Source organism: Colobus angolensis, unplaced genomic scaffold (genome assembly GCF_000951035.1).
Source record: "Colobus angolensis palliatus isolate OR3802 unplaced genomic scaffold, Cang.pa_1.0 Scaffold101, whole genome shotgun sequence".
Lineage (NCBI taxonomy): Eukaryota > Metazoa > Chordata > Mammalia > Primates > Cercopithecidae > Colobus > Colobus angolensis.
Window position 1 is genome coordinate 9,490,244 of NW_012111031.1, and position 11,544 is coordinate 9,501,787.

General features: G+C 43.8%; 1 long non-coding RNA gene across 1 annotated transcript; it reads left to right on the forward strand.

Annotated features, from left to right (window-relative positions):
* Window positions 1-1,722: 1,722 nt before the first annotated feature.
* On the forward strand, window positions 1,723-4,231 carry LOC105510543. The gene is made up of 3 exons (XR_001001575.1): window positions 1,723-2,206; window positions 2,720-3,043; window positions 3,967-4,231. It is a non-coding gene; the product is annotated as an uncharacterized LOC105510543 (long non-coding RNA).
* The last annotated feature ends 7,313 nt before the right edge of the window (window positions 4,232-11,544 follow it).

Here is an 11,544-nt window from a genome sequence, read left to right on the forward strand (position 1 = left end):
CCACACCCAAAGAACCATTCTTGACACTCAAGCAGAACATTTTATGCCCCAGTTTGAATTATCTGACTTTGGTTTCTCTCACTGATACCTGTAGCACCTCCAAAGTAGTGGTAGAGCTGAGACAAGAAATTTAACAGCTTTTTCCTGTTGTAGAACAATCTGCATTTAAAACATACTGACTTACTGAATTAAAGTAAGTCACTCCGCCTCTTAAAGACTCAGTCACACATCCAATTTTCCAGTGGCCTGTGGCCACTGAGTGTCACAGAGTGTGGAAGGCTGTAGGGGGCCAGTCCAGAGGAGGGACCACAAGGCCTGATTGTCCAGTATCAATTGATATCCACAAAAGAATGCTGGCTCAAAAAAGTAAATTGAAAAAAAAAACCCAGCAACACAGTGAACAGGTGGCTTAGTATGAGGCTGTGCTTGCACTTTTTAATGAGCTGATTTGTTTCCAAAATTTGTTTTAGGTAATGTATTAGTCTGTTCTCACGCTGCTATAAAGAACTACCCAAGACTGGGTAATTTATAAAGAAAAGAGGTTTGATTGACTCACAGTTCCACAGGCTGTACAGGAGGCATGGCTGGGGAAGCCTCAAGAAATTTACAATCATGGCGGAAGGCAAAGGGGAAGCCAGCATGTCTCACATGGCAGGAGCAGGAGGAAGAGAGAGCAGGAAGAGGTGCTGCACATTTCAAAATGCCAGATCTCATGAGAACTTGCTCATCATGAGAACAGCAAAGGGAAAGTCCGCCCCCGTGATCCAGTCACCTCCCACAGGCCCCTCCTCCAACACTGGGATTACAATTTGACATGTGATTTGGGTGGGGACACAGGGTCAAGCCATATCAGGTAACGAAACTTCCAGTCTCAAAAATGATAAGTCAATTTTACTGCTATTATAATTCTTTTTTTTTTTTTTTTTTTTTTTTTGAGACGGAGTCTCGCTCTGTCGCCCAGGCTGGAGTACAGTGGCTGGATCTCAGCTCACTGCAAGCTCCGCCTCCCGGGTTTATGCCATTCTCCTGCCTCAGCCTCCCGAGTAGCTGGGACTACAGGCGCCAGCCACCTCGCCCGGCTAGCTTTTTGTATTTTTTAGTAGAGACGAGGTTTCACCGTGTTAGCCAGGATGGTCTCGAACTCCTGACCTCGTGATCCGCCCGTCTCGGCCTCCCAAAATGCTGGGATTACAGGCTTGAGCCACCGTGCCCGGCCTATAATTCTTAAAACTGTTGTTTATGATGATGATTGTCAGGCCTCTGAGCCCAAGCCAAGCCATCGCATCCCCTGTGACTTGCACGTATATGCCCAGATGGCCTGAAGTAACTGAAGAATCACAAAAGAAGTGCAAATGCCCTGCCCCGCCTTAACTGATGACATTCCACCGCAAAAGAAGTGAAAATGGCCGGTCCTTGTCTTAAGCGATGACATTATCTTATGAAATTCCTTTTCCTGGTTCATCCCGGCTCAAAAATCCACCCCACTGAGCATCTTGTGACCCCCACTCCTGCCCGCCAGAGAACAACCCCCCTTTGACTGTAATTTTCCTTTACCTACCCAAATCCTATAAAACAGCCCCCCCCCCCATTTCCCTTCGCTGACTCTCTTTTCGGACTCAGCCTGCCTGCACCCAGGTGATTAAAAATCTTTATTGCTCACACAAAGCCTGTTTGGTGGTCTCTTCACACGGATGCGCATGTCATTTTCGCATGTCAATGATGATGATAGCAGTTATTTGTACAGTAACATGCCCAAGACAAATCCAAGAGAGGAACACAAACAAAATCAAATGGAGAGTTTGACTTTGCCCAAGTTCTTCTCAACTAGAAATTTCTAAAGGTGTTTTGTGTGGAATGCCGTGCTATGTGCAGTTTTCAGCTATTCAGCCACAAGGACATCAAACTGTTGGAAGAGATTCAAAGAAGGATAATCAAACTTGGATGGAGCTGACTTACAGAAATGGGCTAACCTCCAGAAAGAATGCCATTGAATCCAGAGAGAGGTGCGTTGGATCAGCCCTTGCTGACGAAGCCTCTTCACTGTACTGCTCAGACCTCTCCATCCTGGTGGCAAGGGCTTAGGCCATTATTCATGGTCTGACTGGTCTCGACGTGGCCATTTTGCCTTTGAAAAAGGGCAGACACAGAGCATGTTCAGAGCATGGAGCCATACTGTGTGATTTTTTCAAAGAGAGCTTAACCATAGGTTTGTCAAGGATTCCTCTTGCTCCTTCCTTCCAATTTAGTCCTTAAATGTGGTCCAATTACAACAGGAGGAAAGTCTCACAATCTAGAATATTGGGAGTTTTATCACTATTCATTTTATTTCAAATTTGTTATACTTGAAATTGCTAATTAAAATAAATGAATTTAGGGCTGAATGGGAGGATCATTTGAGGCCAGGAGTTCAAGGCCAGTCTGGACATCATAGTGAGACCCTGTCCCTAAAAACACTGAAAAAACAGTTAGCTGGGTATGGTGGCAGGTGTAGTCCCAGCTACTCAGGAGGCTGAGGCAGGAGGATCACTTGAGCCCAGGAGTTGGAGACTGCAGTGAGCTATAATTGTGCCTCTGCACTCCAGCTTGGGTGACAGAGCAAGACCCTGTGTCTAAAACAAATATATTTAATTGAAAATAATCATGTGATAATCCTGCTTTGACTAAGACAATGGAACTATGACCTTTAAAAAAAGTATTTTAACACCATATTGTCTTTCAGAATTTGGATTAATAAATGACGTAACTGCTTCAGGGCAACAGACCCTCACTGCAGCTGCTTAGCCCAGGAAGCAGCAAGGTCAGTACAAGGAGAGCCACAGGCCTGGGGAGATGCATGCCTTCCTTCCTGGCCAGCTGGATCTCACTACTTAGCCCAGATCACCTGCAAGAAGGACAAAGTCAAGGACTTCACAACCCTGTCAGTTGCAGTCCTGAAGAAGGTGGCCAGGAGCTCTAGAAGGATTCAAAGCCCCAGGGATTTTTGGTTTTCATGTACACACTTCTCTTTACATATTTGTTCCTCGACATCCAATCAGCCTTGCAGGTTTGTTGCTGCTCCTCCTAGCATTCAGAAACACTTAAGAGCAGGGTGGGTCAAAGCTGCCCACCACATACACACACAGCAGAGTGAAAGAAACTGCCCTGTAGGACAGCTCCAGGCTCACGGCCACCCCTCCTCACATGCATGCCTCCTCCTCTTCCACCAAACCACAACAAACTCCTTCATGTAGCATTTACGCCCTCCTCTTGTGGCCTCCACCTGCCATCCCACACCGATCCCTCTTTATGTCCCCACAGGTACCCAGGAGTCTCCCCTAACTAAATTCCCCACTGCTTCTCCAAATCACTCCAATCCTACTTCCCACTGAAACTAACAAGAAGGGAAGGGAGGTGTTAAGAAATGAAGTCTTTGAAGGAAGTCACCCCAAGAATCTGGGCCTACTAGTCATTCCCTAAGGCTCAGCTCTTGGCATTTGCTTCGTTCCCTGGGCCATTATTTTCAGACTGTCAAGAAATTTCACCCTAGTCCCATTTTGGAGAGCAAGTGTAGGTACAGTGCTGGGTAAAGACCAGCACTGTCCTGGTAAAGACCAGCACTGGTAAAGACCAGCACTGTCCTGGTCCCTGGCCCAGAGCAGGGGATATGAAGGGAACCCCCACTCACTGTGTGCTCCCTCATTGACACCTCAAAGGAATTCCAGGAAGGGTGCTTTAGTGACCTTTTGGCTCACGGAGTTTGACACGCCCAAGGCCACCCAGAGAATGAAAGGTGGGGCTGAGATCACACCTGGGCCGACCTGGCTTCCAGGCCTTTTGCTGTTTTCATTATTCCACATTTCTTTCCAAGGATACAGAAAGTAGGGATGGGAAGTGCTATGGAAACAAGCAAAAGCCTTATCCGTACTTGGTGTCCAAAAAGTACTGTACCTTCTCTGACCCCTGCTTTATTTATTTGTTTATTTTTAGGGAGGATACAATAGCCAGAAAAATAAGCAAACAGAAGATTCCAGGTTCTACTTTATGCCAATTTTTCTCAAATATCTCAGTCACTAGAAAAATATCTATTTGAAAATCTTTCTCTGAGCAGTTTCTGTCTTGGGCCCCGTTGTTTGAGGAGCCTGTTGGATTTTTAAATTTATTAGTGTTTCCATACTTCATTCATTGGCATATATGTATATTCTCTATACTTTACAATTACAAGTAAACTCTTGATAATAAAAAGTAACTGTCATTCCGTGGAGCTCTTTAGCGCACCCAGCGATAATTTCAGGGGGCAATTGGCAGTCTAAGTCCTCGCTTTCTCTCATTTTAAAGGGAACCAAGTTAAGTTAGAGTGAATTTGTTCAAATGTGGGTAAGATTCAACAGACACTTCAGCTGCCCAGGGTACTTTTCCATGTCTCTCCAATGAACCCCACCCAAATACTTAGGATTGGCATTTTCTGTGAGCACAGGGATAGAGAATGAGAACTGAGTCAGGTCCTCAGATATTCGAGGTTAGAATTCCATCTTAACTTTGCCCATGATGCTCTATGTGGAGAGGTGCTACAGCAGAGATCACTTGAGAATTATCCTGTGGCTCACACTGCCATAATCAGTTATCTGTTTAGCACCTCTTAACTAATCAGAACAATGGCACATGCAGAAGTAAAAGAAGATGAGACGAGACAAGAATACAGCAATTGAATAATAAAATGGGTGAATCAGTTAGCAAAAGACAGCACAGTCATAGGCTGGGAAAGGTTATAATTTTTGCTTTTTATTTTTTAAATGGAGCAAGACAGTCTTGCTCTGTCACCCAGGCATAAGTGCAGTGGCATGATTTCTGCTCACTGCAACCTCCGCCTCCTGGCTTCGAGCAATTCTCATGCTTCAACCTCCTCAGTAGTTGGGATTACAGGCGTGCACAACCACGCCTGGCTAATTTGTGAATTTTTAGTAGAGACAGGGTTTCACCATGTTGACCGGCCTGGTCTCGAACTCCTGACCTCAAGTGATCCACCCACCTCGACCTCCGAAAGTGCTGGGATTACAGGCATGAGCCACCGCACCTGGCTACTATATTATTAAGCCCTGTCAGCACCCACAAAGAGAAGTACTGGGATGGCACAGACAGTGGAGACAGTGACAAAGAGCAGGGTTAAGGCTGGAGTTATGTGGACAAAGAAAATGGAATGAGGCCAAGCAACTGGGGATGAAGAATAAAAAGCAGAACCAGTGACAGCAGGGAGCAGAGATCAGAAGGAACAAGAAGATACTCTGGAAGAATGCAACCAAACAAGAAAAAGAATGAATTGTATGTGAACATTGAGTTTAGGGGCAAGCTGACTGTCTTAGCCAGTTCAGGCTGCTGTAAAAAAAACACCATAAACTGGGTAGCTTTTAAAACAGAAATGTATTGCTCACAGTTCTGGGGCTGGGAAGTTTAAGATGAAGCTACCAGCACATTCAGCATCTGTTGAAACCTGGTTCACTGATGGTGCCTTCTAACTGTGTCCTCACATAGTGAAAGGGGGTGAATGAACCCCACTGGACCTCTTTTATAAGGACAGTAATCCCACTCATGAGGGCTCATAATCTCATCACCTCCCCCAAAGCCCTATCTCCTAATACCATCGCTTGGGGGTTGAGGATTTCAACATATGAATTTTGGGAAGGACACAAACATTTAGACCATAGCACCAGCTTACAAATCTCAATGGCTCCTGAGGTTGGCATCACGGGATTATAGAAAAGTACCGTAACTGAGGCTTAGCCTGATGAGGCTGAGTCATAAAGAGCATTTTAAGTCACGAATGTATTATATATGGAAGACCACAGAGATGTGTCATAAGTTTTAGATGGATTTTGATACAGTATAGTTGAAATTTAGATTTTATCAGTAAAAGTCTAAGCATTGAGCTATTTGCAAGGATAACCAGTTTCCAACCATCCCAGATAACTAAAGAATAGTCAAAAGATCACTATCCAAAATCTATTGTTTCCAAAGGCACAGAGATGTAAAAGTGGGACCACCTTAAGAGAAAGACATGGATTCCTATTACTGGATCAGAGGGTCCATGGGGAGGGGTGGAGGTGGTGTGGAATTGCAAAGCTCTGGAGACACTGAATGCATTGAAACAAAGGTGTGTCATGAGCTACTTATGTTTTAGAAATACAATACTGACAGGATACTATAGGAGATTGCATTGGGAGAAAAATTGGTAGCAGGGCCAAGACTAAATTAAGGCAAGTGAGGTACTCATCTCTGATGTAAAATTTAAGGAAGTGCCAAAACCCCAAGTTATTAATATTAAATACTCTTTTAATGCAATATTTTTAGAAATAAAAATGTGTGCACAAAATACATGATGAACGAAATATCAAAAAAATTTTTTTAGTAAAATATCAAAAATTTAAATCAAGACAGACTCAGCAGTGACAAAGGCAATATCCAGGAGAGGGTGGATGACTCAGAGAGATGTTTAGGAGGAAGGATTGAGTAACTGATCAAATGTTGCCGAAACAGTGAAACCAGGGAGTCATGGGAATCAAGGACAAAGCCCAAGTTTATGACTCAGGGGGACCTGCCAGTCACAAGCGTAGGGCAGTCACAGAAGAGGTAGATTTAGAGGAGGATGCAGGTGAGATCTGCCGTGAGTTTTGTCACATTTGAGGTGTGCATGGGATATCAAAGGGGAGGAAATCTAGCCAGTGACCGGGAATATGGACCTAGCACTCAGTAGAGAAGTCTGGGCTGGCTATGGAGGGTGGGACTTTCTCACATGTAGGTGCTGCTGGGAGCCATGTGTGTAGGTGAGCCTGACCAAAGAGCGGCTGTATACAGAGAAAAGACAACGCTACCAAACATAATAAAAAGTAGTAATAACATTGATTGAGGCTTACTCTGCACTAGCCATTCTGCTGAGTAGTTTATAGACTTTATCTAGTGATCCTCACAACAACTTAAAAGGTCTGTGTTATCATTAGCCTCATTTTCCAGATGAGGAAATGGGCAGTTAAAGAGGTTAAGCAAGCCAGGATTTGAGCTCAGCAAATAAATGACAAAACCAAGCTACAAACTCGAAGCCTGAAGGCAGGAGGGAGGCAGCCGGGCTCTGGAGAGTGAGACCCAGGGTGTGGATTGTAGCTTCGTGGTTTATGGGGTGTGTGGTCTTGGCCAGCACTTGTGTTCTCCTGGAGCCTCTGTGTCTTCATCTGTAAGACGAGGAGAAGATACAAATCTTACAGGATTGTTGTGAGGGTGAGATGGGGAAGGTGAAGTGTCTGATGCATGGTAGGTGCTCACGATGAGCTGGTACCTAGCGCAATCATTAGGAACACCCCAGCGTCATACAGACGTTTAAAGGGCCTGAGTGAAGAGGACACTGGGAAAGAGAATATGATGGAGAGGTAAGAGGAGACCCTCTCTGAGAGATGGACTCAAAGGAAGGAAGGGGGGTGGGCACAACAGTTTGGTTTCGTTGCCAGCTAGTGATGTCCTTAGCAGAAGCACAGGAAATGCAGTGGAGCAGTCGGGCATGAGCTGATGGTTAGGAAGGAGAGCTAATGAATGCTAACAATGCTTCCCAAAAGCTTGACTCAGAAGGGAAAGAAAGAGAGGGATATTGTTTGAGGGAGACACAAAGGTCAGGCAGAGCTCTCTCTTCACCCACAAATGCTCCAAGATGGGAGAACTTAAAACACCTTTTCTCCCTGGGCTACAGAGCTAGACAGTGTGGGAAAAAAAAAAAAAAAAAAAAACCACACCTGATTTAAAAATAATGACTTGTGCTTAAAATAATTTAACATATTTAAAAGTACTTTTGCATCTAATGTGACATGGAGCCTTCAGAACAATCATGGAGTAGACTAGGCAGGTAGCATCCCCAATTCATAGATATTGAAATGAAGACTCAGGAGAAGATTAGAGATTCAAAGATGATCAATGTGGAAAGATTAAGAGATTCCCTCCTCACTGCAGCTGGTGTGCAGAGTCGAGGTAATGGGCAGATTCCAGAATAGTCATGAAGGGGCTGTGTCTGCAAGAAAGAGTTACTAGCGGAGGAAACGGCAGGCTGCCTGTAGGTTAGAATGTGTGGGAGGAAGTGAGTGGGACAGAGAAGAGACTTTGACTCTTCCCTGCCAAAGTCTAAACCATGACAGAGATGTCTGAAAAGGGTTTTAAAGTTTAACTTTGTGTTATGAATATATGAAGACTTTTGAAATTTCTTAAAACATTGAGATAAGAGTGGGAATGCTTGCAGTGTTTTGGCTTTTCAGAAGCCCTGGGCAACATGGGTGTATTAGCATTCTACAAAGAGACAGAACCAATAGGATATATAGAGAGACACATGAGAGGGGATTTGTTAGGGGAATTGGCTCACATAATTATGGAGGCTGAGAAGTCCCATGGCAAGCCATCTGCAAGCCGGAGACTCTGGGATGCCGATAGCATGGTCAGTCCATGTTCAAAATCCTCAGAACTGTGGAGGCCGGTGGTGTCATTCTCAGGCTGAGTTCACAGACTTGAGAAGCTGAGAAAGCAAAGGTGGGGAGGGGGACAACCGTGTAAGTCCTGGATTCCCACAGCCATAGAGCCTGAAGTCTTGATGTCAGGAAGAGAAGAATGTACATGTCCCAGTTCCAGGAGAAAGCGAAGGGAAATCTTTTTCTCTCCTTTGTAATTCTCTCTGGGTCCTCAGCCTGACTACACTGAAGGCAGATCTTTCCCCACTTAGTCCACTCAGGCTCACACACTAATTGCCTCTGGAAACAGCCTCATGGACCCACCCCAAAATAATGCTTTACCGGTTCTCTCGGTATTCTTTAATCCAGTCAAATTGACGTCTAAAATTAGCCATCACATGGGCATGGTGATAATTGGATTATATGTGGCTGGCAGTTGGGTAGCACCAGATATATCCGAGGTCTTCGGATGCAGAACCATCACCTTATCCACCAACCACCTTGCTTTTGTCTGCAAGTAGAACTTTTGCTTTCCAGAAGTGGAGTAAAAAAGAAGTTTTTTTGGTTTTCATTGTGAGGATTCCAATCTTAACTCCACTGAGGTTCATGAACAATGCTTCCAGAGAGACAAAAGATTAGGGATAATTTGCATAATGCTGGTTAGTTCAGTTTCCTTAGATATATTTAATAATCATTGAAGGCTGGATGTCATGCAGAACATAGAGGGGATTGTGCAGAGAAATTAAAAGCAGGCTAAACTTAAATTGTTCATCGAGGTCCCAAACCTGAAGCTATTAATGCTAGAACAGAATTAGATTCACCAGCATGTACCTGACATGCCCTTTGGAAAACATGTTAACCGTTTTATGTAAGAAGTGGCATTTCATCCAGGTTTACTCATTTGCATACTTGTGATTTCATTTGCATATATTTTACTGTGCAGTGCTCTGGAAATATATTCACTTATTTTATTCCCTCCTTTAAATTCCTTACACCCTCTACAGTACCAAAGGACTTAGATGACCAAATATTGAGGAAATTATTCTTGTTAGAAAGGATGACAACTATGCAGCTTCCCTATCCAATCTGCCATCAAAACTCTCTTATTCTTTTAAGTATCTAGTGGGTATGTTTCCCTGTTTTCTATTTCCACTGCATCATCCTAGAACAGGACTTACTTACCTCCTAAATGGCTTTCTGGCTTCCAGCCAAAACCATCCAATTCAATCTGTCTCCTGCTTTCTGCATACTTTCCCTAAAACACCACTTACCTAATACTCAGTGGCCTTCATAACAATCTAATGGCATTTTTATATTAGGTTCATCACATTTCAAATTCTTAACTTCTGCCATGGTCACACTTTCAACAATTTATAGCTGTTAGCATTTATGGCCATCTTCACTTTACCATTAAAGAGGAGTACGTCTTTTCTGACTTTGCTTTTCCCCTTCTTACATCCTCTAAGAAGGATTGTGTCCTTGCCAGCTCAGTTCCTCATTGGGGCAATGAGGAAAGAAAAGCAGAAAAGTATGAATAACTGCATCAGAAGGGCTGGAAATTTCCTTTTCTTTCCTTAGTTTTTGGAACAGAAGAAGTAATAGAGGTGGAAAGAAAAGAGGAGGGACTGGAAAGATGAGGGCTTTAAGAAAGGGTGAGATTTTGAGGAAAGAGAGTTTACAAAGAGGGGTTGAAAGTGAAACTTCTGCGTAGCTCTCTAACTTGAGATAAGATAAAAAGTAGAGCTCTGCTGAGGTCAGAGACAGGGAGAGGACATCTGAGTATTAAAGGAAAAACAAGACATGGAGAGAGAAGTTAAGGAAAAGTTAGGATATTGGTTTGGCCATTGTAACAATTATTGAAATCCTAGTAGTATAAAAGAGATGAAAGATTTATTTCTCTTACAAAAACGTCTGGGTTGAGGGTAGTCCAGGAGGTTAAGAGTGCTCTGTGAGACTGAAAAAGGTGCCCAGGTTTCTTCTATTTTGTTGCTCTTGAAGGCATTGTCCTTGTCTGTATGATCAGAGTTGGTCATCCCCTCCACATCCATATTCCAACCCAAAGAGGGCGGAGAGCGGAAGTAGAGCACAGTCTTCTTTTAAGGGCAGAAACTCTGAATTGCACACATCACTCTGTTGACGTTCTGTGTGCCTGAACATCCTCAGATGGTGAAACCTACTTGCAAGGGAGGCAGGGCGGGATATTCTCTGGGTGGGCAGTTCAGTGCCAGGCAAAACTCAGGGGAGTATATTACTGAAAGAAATCAGGGAAGACTAAACAGAGGAGCAATTAGCAGCCTCTGCACTTATAGTTAGATAAACAAAACAGCTTGAGTTGGCTGCAGGGAGTTTGAAAGCTAATCTGGGTTCAGATTGCAGAGGGGTGTGTGTGTGTGTTGGTTTTACAGGGGCGCAAGGCAGTAGAAAAGGAAAGCTTGTAGAGTAAATCTGTATACTTAGTGTAATTGACATTGTACTATAGCAGGGCACACTCTGAGGTCCATGACTCTAGCTCAGAAGTATGTCTTCAGTTCAGGGGTGAGTCAACATTTTCTGTGAAGGGACAAATAACGAATATTTCAGCATTTGTGGGCCATGCAATCTCTGTCAAATATATTCAAGTTTGCCATTGAATTACAAAGGCAGCCTAAACAATATGGAAGCAAATAGGCATGGTTATTTTCCAAGAAAGTGTTATTTATGAAAACAGGCAGTGGTTCAGATTGGACCTGTGGGCCTTAGTTTGCTGCCCCCTGCTTTAGTCTGTTGCTTCTGAATCTAGTATCTGTCCCCATCTAATATAAACCTGCCATCTCCTATTTACTTATCACTTTATTTAACTGAGGAGGCATTCTATGCTAGGCCCTGAGATACAAAAGTGGGACATAGTACCTGAAAACAGGGAGGTTATTGTCCAGAAAGGAGATATTCAAGGAAGTAAATTCAAAGCACCCTGGTAATTTCTACAGTAGACGTATGGGCCAGAATCTGTAGGAACATGAGGGAAGGTATGCCAAAGCTTGCCTGAGTGTCAGGGAATGCTTCTCAGAGATAAGGTATGCAGGGACCTGAAGACAAATGGAAGTAGCCCTTGGTGACC